Here is a 9,426-nt window from a genome sequence, read left to right as displayed (position 1 = left end):
CCAGTTTCCCAGCTCCCGCAAGCTTCCTTCCCCTCTTCGACCTCCAACACCAGTGTCCGGCCCGGGGAAGACGCCTCTAATGCTCAACCTGAGCTTCTCCTCGAAGCAGGTTGCTATTGTCGGCACTCGCGTCTTCCGCCGAGGTCCGAGCGCCAAATATCTTATGTCATTCATGTCAAATAAAACCATTTAATTGCAGCTTCTCTTTGTCGTGAGTCTCTCCAGGTTGAAATAGTGTTTCTATGAACCTCTCATACAAGCAATTTATTTTGGTCTTTGTTCTGCTTAGGCTAACTGTTGGCTCATCAGTCTGGTCAGAATTAATCAATATTTCTCTAAACTGAGCTATCTACAGCAGGTAAGGTGTTCCTTTTTTGTAACTCTTTCACAAAACCCCACTGAACTCTTGTTTTCTGGAATATATTACTTCAGGCTGTGACACAAGGAGACCAGAAGTAATTTAGGAATACATAGGTTGTACATTTGCTGTGAAAAGGGATGTTAATAGAATGTTTTATAAGGTTGATAACAAATTTATGTCAACATGAAACCAGACATTTGTACTTATTTTATTAAAGTTTTAAAAACTTGATGCCCTTTTGGACTGTTCTGTTGAAGAGCTGCACTTCTCGGGTTCATGAAACCTCCTACCAAGACAAGAAGGCAGTTTAAACACTCAGGATAGTTGTGCTTCAGGCCACCATTAGGAATCAGCACAAGTGGAAGTGTCCATTTTATGCAACCAAATAACCAAAAAAATGTTTTGTACTCACCTATATAAGCTGACTATACTGCCAGCTCTTCACCTCAAGGATTTCTGTAGCTTTTTTTTTAGAAGACAATAAAAAACGTAAATAAAACAAAGCATAAAGCAAAAAGGAAATAATAAAACTAAAGAACAAACAAAGAATAAAGAAGTAAAAACAATATATTGGTGCAACAAATATTAGATTATATGGATATTACATAACCCAATCCAATACATCTAGTAAGAATTTTACGACTTAATGGTTGATCTTTTGACATTCCAAGCACTTTTTTACAACTGGGAAAACGCTTTCCTTCCATGCTTTCCTTTCAGAAACTGCTTTATTTCATGTTTTTTTGTATTGGTTGCACATTTATGCTATGACTGGTGAGTGCATAACATTAGTAAATTTGCACCAAAAGACTTTTTTTAAAAAAAAGCATCACATTCAGTTATGAGTAAGTGGTAAAGCATCGTTTTACATATCACATAAGACTAATGATGTATTTTTCTTAAAGTACAGCTTCTCTAGTTTGTAGCTTCAGTGCGTCTTGACACCATGTTTTGGTGGTGTGTGTGTGTGTGTGTGTGACATGTTTGGGCGCATGTTCGTGCCTTTAACAGTTTCCCACGCGCTGCGGTAAAAGTGAGAAGCTCTCTCTTCCTGTTTTATTTCAAGAGGTGCAGTTTAATTTTGCACAAGGAGTTCCATCCTGACACGCTGAGCCATCTGCACATATTTGTTTTGAAGAAACGTATATGTCGGATAACAACAGCTGCATAAATAGAAAGGTGTGAATAAATAATGCAAAATATGAGCATCCGTCGGAGCCAATTCGCAGTTGTTGTGTTGCTGCTTTTTTTCCAGCGGGGGCAAATTTGCTTTCAAAAATCCACGGATGCTGAATCATTGATTTTGTTGTGCATACAGAAATTGGTTTAGGACAGATGTAAATTGGAAATTTAAAGCAGCTAACGTGGTACAAAGCATATAGGACTTATATATTAAAATGATGACACCATTAAATGCGTTGGCTTAATGAGCTCACTGTAAGCTGCCTATAAACGTCTAATACAAAATAAGATTCAAATGGCTTTCTTGGGTTCTTTTAATTGAGTTGCATCAGCCACAAAGCAAAACATGCAGTGCAAAGTCTTATAGACTTCCTTTCTCCTTTATAAGAGGGTCTATTAAAGTTAACAAGAACTCATAACCTGCACGTTTTCTTCCTCTAGATGTCTCATTGTTTAACATTCACGGTGATGGAAGCCTCACTCCGTCTCTCCTCAGGTCTTTCTTCGGTCTTGCTCTTTGTGCAGAGGATAATACACGCTTGGCTTCATTTCATAATTCATTTTCGGGGGTGGGGGAAACAGGTGTCTTGGCCCTGTGTTCACGGTCTCTACGATGAGGTGGCTGCAGAGTCACACCTCTCTAACACACACAAACACATGTTGCAGCACAGGTGCCCTCATAAAAATGCGGTGGATGTGTCCAAGTCTCAAATTGGCAGAGAGTGATATTTTCTTTCAGTAAAGGTGATTTATTTCTGGGGCTTCAGTTACTTTAGGAAAAATGTCAGTCATCTGCAGAGCTTGAGGACATCCTGAAAAGGTGATTCTGCCATTGAATCAGGTGTGTTGGAGCAGGGTGACAACTAAAACATGCAGGAAAAGTGACCCTCAAGGACCAGGATTGGACACCAATGAGCTAACGGCTTGTCTAAGCGACCCAAAGCCTGTCTGCGTTCTTAAAAAATTCCAATTTTATCAAAAATTTCATAAAAATTTAATGCTGTTTTACAACCTTTTAAACCTTTGTATAGTTTGCATTACATGAATATTCCAGCAGAATTATTTTAACATTTATAAAGGAACTTCTTTAACAGAAGTTTTGCAATTAGCTGCTGCTATTTGTGCTTGCAATTAACTATAAAATTCAGTGTAAATATCTATGTCATCTGTCACCTTCTTTGTCTGTTTTCTTTACAGGATGCTGAGGAGGAGGAAGAAGCATCCATGTGTCCAAAGATGGGAATGGTGGAGCAGCTGGAGAATGGGTCAGGCAGATACGTGAGGGGGTGAGTATTTCTTGGGTGAGCACACCAGCATGACCCAGGAGTGGTACTTGAGCAAACCACGGACCACAGAGTCCTTTAATCCAGCAGTCTACAGCTATGTTTCTGCACAGAAAAAGCAAGAAAGATGGTCAAGATCACCAGTTTGACAGTACGATCCAGTGAAGAGTTGTGGTCTGAGCTGGTCTTAAGTAGCAGAGGAGATGATGAAGATGATTGGGAGCAGGCGTGACGGAACAGGAAGTGAGTTGGAACAAGGAGAGCAGAGAACAGTATTGTCAACTCACAGCTCCACCTAGGAGAAAACTCTCGAAGGAGAAATTTGGAGCAGCAGGATCCTCACGGTGTTTGCATGAACCTCTATAAGACTTGTGAAATTAAAAACTCACATTGGTCGTGGCCCTGCTTGACCTAGACATTTGCTCATCAGTATGATCAGAACTAAACTCTATTTCTCCAAACTGGGATTGTTCAAACAGTTATTTCAAAGAATTTATCACTTTAACATGAATTATTCCAGAAATCACATCATCTCTCCAGCTGCAGTGTAATCTACAAATGTCAGAACACAATGAAACACATATTAGGCCTGATGGGAAGCACATTTCAGTGAGACTGTAACTAACATTCACCTAGAGGGAGAGGAGGTGCACATGGATTTCATTTCCATGCATTCTTCATTGCCAGAGAGTGGAACATCCTGTGGTTTTTGTGGAGCCATTTATTCTGCTCTTCAGTGAAGATGCACAACTGGTTGAAACACAGTATCTCAATATAGCGACCAGCGACACCCCCAAGAACACATTTGCTTGAAAAATGTCTGATTTTCAACAGCGGTGATATTGGGGACATCTCAACAATCCTCTTCATCTGTGTTTCTGGCAATCAAAGCCAAAAAAGTTCAAGGAATGTGCTTCTGTAACAATGCTGGGATTAAAGAGTGCTGGGGGAAAGGCACCCCGATAACATCAAAATATCCTTTAACCAGCCTAACAAAGAGACGCCGGCACGCTGCTGTCAGGTTTTAGCCTTTGAGGGAAGAAATGAGGTGGTGTGGAAGGTTTGCAGTGACACGGAACATGAAAAACCTGCAAAAAAGACAAAGCTCCGGGTGAGTATTGGAGGCGAGCTCCTCCAAATCCATTTGAACGCCCACTCAAACGCCCACGGGCCGGCTCATCCATAGCCACATCAGGTCCCGCACTCAATCCATTACCTGCTGCTTGGGATGGATGGTGGCAGATTCCTGCACTGAGGGTGCCACTGTTAAAGAGGAATGGAGGTAAAAAGGGACAGGGGAGAGATGAAGGGATAAACAAAGGAGCGGCCTGAGTTTAACGGATGACAGCGAGGGAGACCAGAGACAGAAGACAGAATGGGAAAACTCTAGAAATAGTAGAATTATGGGGAACAATGGCAAAAAAGAGCCTTTTTATAAATTTATTGCTGCCGCTGAAAGGCGATAGCAGATGATAATATTTTTCCCCTGTGTTTGTGTATGTGTGTGTGTGAGACTGTGCTTCTACTACTGGACAAATTTTAATGAAACTCTAAGAAAGTGAAGATTGGCTCTACAGCTACAGCTGTAGAGTCAGTCCAATTTAAGATGGTTTCCACAACTAATCAACATTAGGCAACACAAAACGGCTATAAATCAGTCAGTTTTACAGATATTGAGCTAAGAATTAATGTGGTAGTAGCTGAGAGTCATTAACAGCTCATATTCAAAATGTGACTTCCTGCAACATTGCGTATGAATGTGCAAAAATTATATTCAAGGTTTGACCAAAACCTTTGTACTCTCAAGGATAGCTAACATGCATATCGCCTGTGGTTATGGATGATTATGGAAACACAATGATTTCAATGTGATTTTAATGTCACAATTTTATATGGCAGCTACGCATCAAGATACAGGAAGACTCGCGAGAAATATTTTGCTTCTTTATGTAACCAAAGGATAGTTTGGCTTTGTATTTTCTCACTGCAGTCATGATGAACCAAACTCCCATGCAGTTTCACTGACAGTGAAACCTTTATCTGTGTTTGACCAACTGTCTCTGCAAGTTCAGGTATTATTTAACAGAAAAAAAAGATTAAATGCAACAATTTAGGGCTCCACAGTATATCAATAAAATAATACCAGTACAGTCCTGCTCACCATTATTGGCACCCCTTCATGATTTGCATAGCTGGGTGAATATCTTCACGATCATTCATTGGTTAATTCATGTCATATGTGTGGAGGCAGTCCATCACAAGTGATCTTCATGTGTGATTTGCAACAGGTGAGCCAAATTGGGTTTTCATATTGATTTGCAGCAAAGGGTGCCAATACCATTGGCATGGTAAAAATTATGTTTTTCTTTGTTTTCCTCATAATGTTTATCTTTTTAAATGTTTTTGATCATTTGCTGTTTTGCATCAAGCACAAGCTATCAGCAATAAAATGTTGTTTCACTTGATGAATTTCCTTCAGTAAATATTCCATTATATGTACTTAAACTTCATGGGTGCCAATAATGGTGAGCAGGACTGTATTGCTATATTGATATTGTGGTACCGATAATGCAACATAAACGGCATGCCAGTAATGTCTTTGGCCATCAGATTAACTCTTAATATCTACACCTAATGAAACGAGAGTGGAGAAAACCCTAAAGCAGATGGAAAATGTTGCAAGCCTTGTGTTGACAGATGAATGAAAGTAGCATTTCTGAAGAGAATGCTTCAGAAGTTTAAACAAAGATTTCATGTGATTTGTTTGCTCTCGGAGCATGTGTTGGGGATAACTTTGAGCTACTAGTACACCAAGTTTTAGCTCAATATTTGTAAAGATGACTGAGTTACAGACATTTTTTGTGTTTGCAAAGGACCGTTAGCTGTGCATGTTGGAGTCAAGCATGTTAAACCAGCTCGACTCCATAGGTTAATTAGTGGTAGATCATAGTGCATCCACTAATTACTTTGGAAAGTTTCGTTAAATCCATCCTGGTTCATGACTTATTTTGCTAACAGACAGACACAGGCATACACAGACACAATCAGTTATACTATTACCTGCCTTCATGGTGGTGAGCAAAACAGAGAGAAGTGAAGTTTATTGCAACTGATATTTTCATTGCAGTACTCAACAATATCACCTGCAGCCCCAAAGTGGACCAAATTAAACTGGGAAGTGGAGTGGATAGTGTTCCTCTCAGGCTCAGGAACCTTTTTCGACGACGGTATAATTGGGTGTATTTGGTTGACTCTGACACGACTGTCTCTCAGAAAGCCACAAACAGGAAAACTCTTTCTTTTGGTCCCTCTCAGAGTTGTCATACTCTGCTTTTTTTTTTCCTCGGAGCTCTTGAATTTTTTTCCCTTGACTGCCCACGTCACATGGAATCATGGCCACATTTACTTACTGGATGTTTTTGTCACAGAAAAACATCCAGTAGTCGCAGAAAAATAAAAAAAATAAAAATCTCCGCTCGTACTTTCTGTGTTGAGGCACAGAAAGTACATTTCCCAGCTTGATGATTGAACACAAATTAGTTATTATGTTTCATGACATAATTGTTCATTTTGTGATTAACAGTAAAAAAAAAAAGCGTGGGACTGTGTGTTTTAGGTTTCTCCGGCATGCAGTGGAGTGCTTTAACACAATGATCATTCTGGGAAAAGGACGAGTTCCCATTTCCAGGAAATTTGGGTTACTGTGAAAAATGCAAATTAATTAAAGGTAAAATGCAAGAATGAGCAAATCGTTTGAAAATTGTATTCAATTAACAATAATAGTCCTAAAAGAAGATATTATACAGTTTAAACAGACTCTTTTGGTTAGTTTTATTTGGAAGTTAAATCCAGCAACATGTTTATAACATGTCACATCACCTTGTCTTCTAATGAACAGAGGTCAGTGGATGTGCTTCCCATATAAAGACATTTTTCTTGGTGAAGAATTTCAGCTGCTCTAGCATTTATGATCTTCCAAATATGCGGTTTTCATATAAACAGAATGGGATCTGGCTCCTTGGTATGACAGAAATAACCAACCTTTTCTCTGCAAAGATCAGGCTTAAAGGGACAGTCTGGTGATTTTTGATGTTCTGCTTTAATTGTTATCAGTAGTTAAAACCTTATCACCTGTGACATCAAGTCATAGAGCACACAGTGTGGAGAAAAGAGCAGAAGTCTTCATCCAAGCTAGGCTCATAGTTAGTCCAACAAGGGCCCATTTTACATCTTTTTCAGGCTTATAAAACAAATCTTTCTCAAAAACAACAAACCAGTGAGAAAGAACATTACATTAGCTAATATTAAGCCTGTACATTTTTGCATGGCATGGTTTGTTAAGTTTGTTGCCGTTTTCTCAACTGAACTGAGCCTGGAGGTAGCTATAGAAACTGAAAGCAGTCAGTATCTGAATCAGAAAGATGTAAGCTGAAACAAATTACACAAGGAGAAAGTCAAATATCATCTTCTTGTCACTGCTCTTTGAGCTTGGACTGAACCTACATGGACAGATGACAGGACACGCGTTTATTTAGTGAAAGAGTTTGTGTTTCTGCTTGCTTTTCTGGAAAAAATAAAATAAAATAAAAGCCAGATTGTGTACGTTAAAGACATGAAAATCTTTATCAGTGAATACAGACTTTATGACAGCACTCAGGTGCACTAGTGGCCATAGTGTAGGACATTTCTATGTACATGACAGTACAACTGATGTTATTGGAAAAGTCCACATGACTAAGAACGCTAAAGATAAATTGAAAGGAAATGTACTTTTTTTGCAACAGCATACTGAGAGACACTTAAAGCAGAGGCGAATCAATAATGATTTTGCCTATCTGTGTGTGTATGTGTTTGTTTGTCTGTACTGTAAGCACAATATCTCATGAATCACTGAATGGCCACAGCTAATCATGTGTAACCAAAACAGACGTGACTATAACCCAGTCAATTTAGTAGGTATTGAGCTAAAATATGGTGTGGTAGTAGCTGAGGGTCATTCACAACAAAGCTTGATGTGCATGAGATCACGCATAACCTTATTTTCAGGGTTTGACCAAAATGACTACAGCTCTGTCATTTCACAATATAAGACGATTGTCTCAAAGTCTGACATGAAAGGCAGTGGGTGATATGCATTTCTTTAAGGAATGCTAGGTTTTTGAATTTCTGAGAAATTCCAACAATAAGCTGTGATTCCAGCCGCACAGGAAGGATCCCACCCTACACATAAATTGTCTCTTGGCTCAGGTATAAACTCATGAGATCTGAATATATGCTGTGAAAGGCGGAAAAGTGGAGGCCAAGCCCTTAGCTTGTACAGGCCAAGTCAATTACTGTGGGCCATTGTCTAATGAAGAATGAACTAAGCAGGCGAGGGGGTTACTTTGGGATGGCTCTGCTGACTGCTGCCTCTTGTCTACATGATCTAATTTACTAAGACACACAATTATTGATTGGCTTCTGCATGCCAGCAGAGGAAAACCTTTTCAGATGCACTTCTGCTGAATGCTATCGGGCAGAGGCTTAATAAAATGCTGCAGGTGAGGATGCATGGGCGCTCGGTCCATGCACGAGCGTGTTCACACGCAGATGTACACGAGGTAATTTCCTTATCTCCGTAAGCCAGGATGACCAAATAAGCCGAGGCTTAAACCGCATGGGTCAATGGGTACGATCAATCGCCTCAACCGGGAGAAAAGCAGGAGGGGAAAGCATTTCTACACTTCTATAACTTCTTCTTCTTTTATCTATGATTGAATAAGAGGGTCAGAGGTCAAAGACAGGCAGCAAACCTTATCAACAGCATGCCTTGCCACAACCATATTCAGCTTTTCTTTCCTTCCTCTCGTTTCATTTCTCGCTCGAAGCTGTGGACACAACAGTCTTATCTAATGCTGCCTTGCTGTCAGTGAGAGTGGTCTATTTCAGGCTTTATCTTGAGCGAGGGCTGGGTTCGAGCTTTGGGTCTGAAGCCGAGCCGGTGCTCCGAGAGATAAGGCCGACAGGGACAGTGTAACCTGCATGTCTGCGGTCAGGGTGGGAACGGATGGAGCCCGCTCCGCAATCTAACAGCTTCCTCTTGGTGCTCAATGGATTGGATCAGGATCACACAGCTGTGGAGGCAGCCTCACAATTTCCTTTAAAGCCCTAGATTGTTCAAAAAAAAGGCCAAGTGAAGGATTCCCTGAGGCCCTCAGATATGGTGTGCCACAGCAGGGAGGGTTTAAAGCCATCACAGACCTGGATGCTGGAAAAAATTGTGCAGATTTTGGTGTGGCGTTAAAATCTAAATATCCAGATAAACATCCACACCTTCATGAAACCAAAAACTTTCAAATAAAGGCCTAGCATTTTTTTCAAGGATTGTATATTGCCAGCCACCTTTCATGCCAGCATTTTTGACTAAATTCATCTTATGTTGAAAAATGACGGAGTTATAGCCATTTTCGTTAAACCTTGCATAATATCATGAGATATTGAACAATCTCACGTGATCTGATAGCACTTAAAGTATGCATTGTGGCTCACTCTCAGCTACTACCACATTAAATTTTAGGTATACATCTGTAAAAATAGGCATTTTTGTGTTTGCTAGGGCTA

The sequence above is a fragment of the Kryptolebias marmoratus genome, linkage group LG18, assembly GCF_001649575.2.
Source record: "Kryptolebias marmoratus isolate JLee-2015 linkage group LG18, ASM164957v2, whole genome shotgun sequence".
NCBI lineage: Eukaryota > Metazoa > Chordata > Actinopteri > Cyprinodontiformes > Rivulidae > Kryptolebias > Kryptolebias marmoratus.
Note: the sequence above shows the minus strand (reverse complement) of the source record.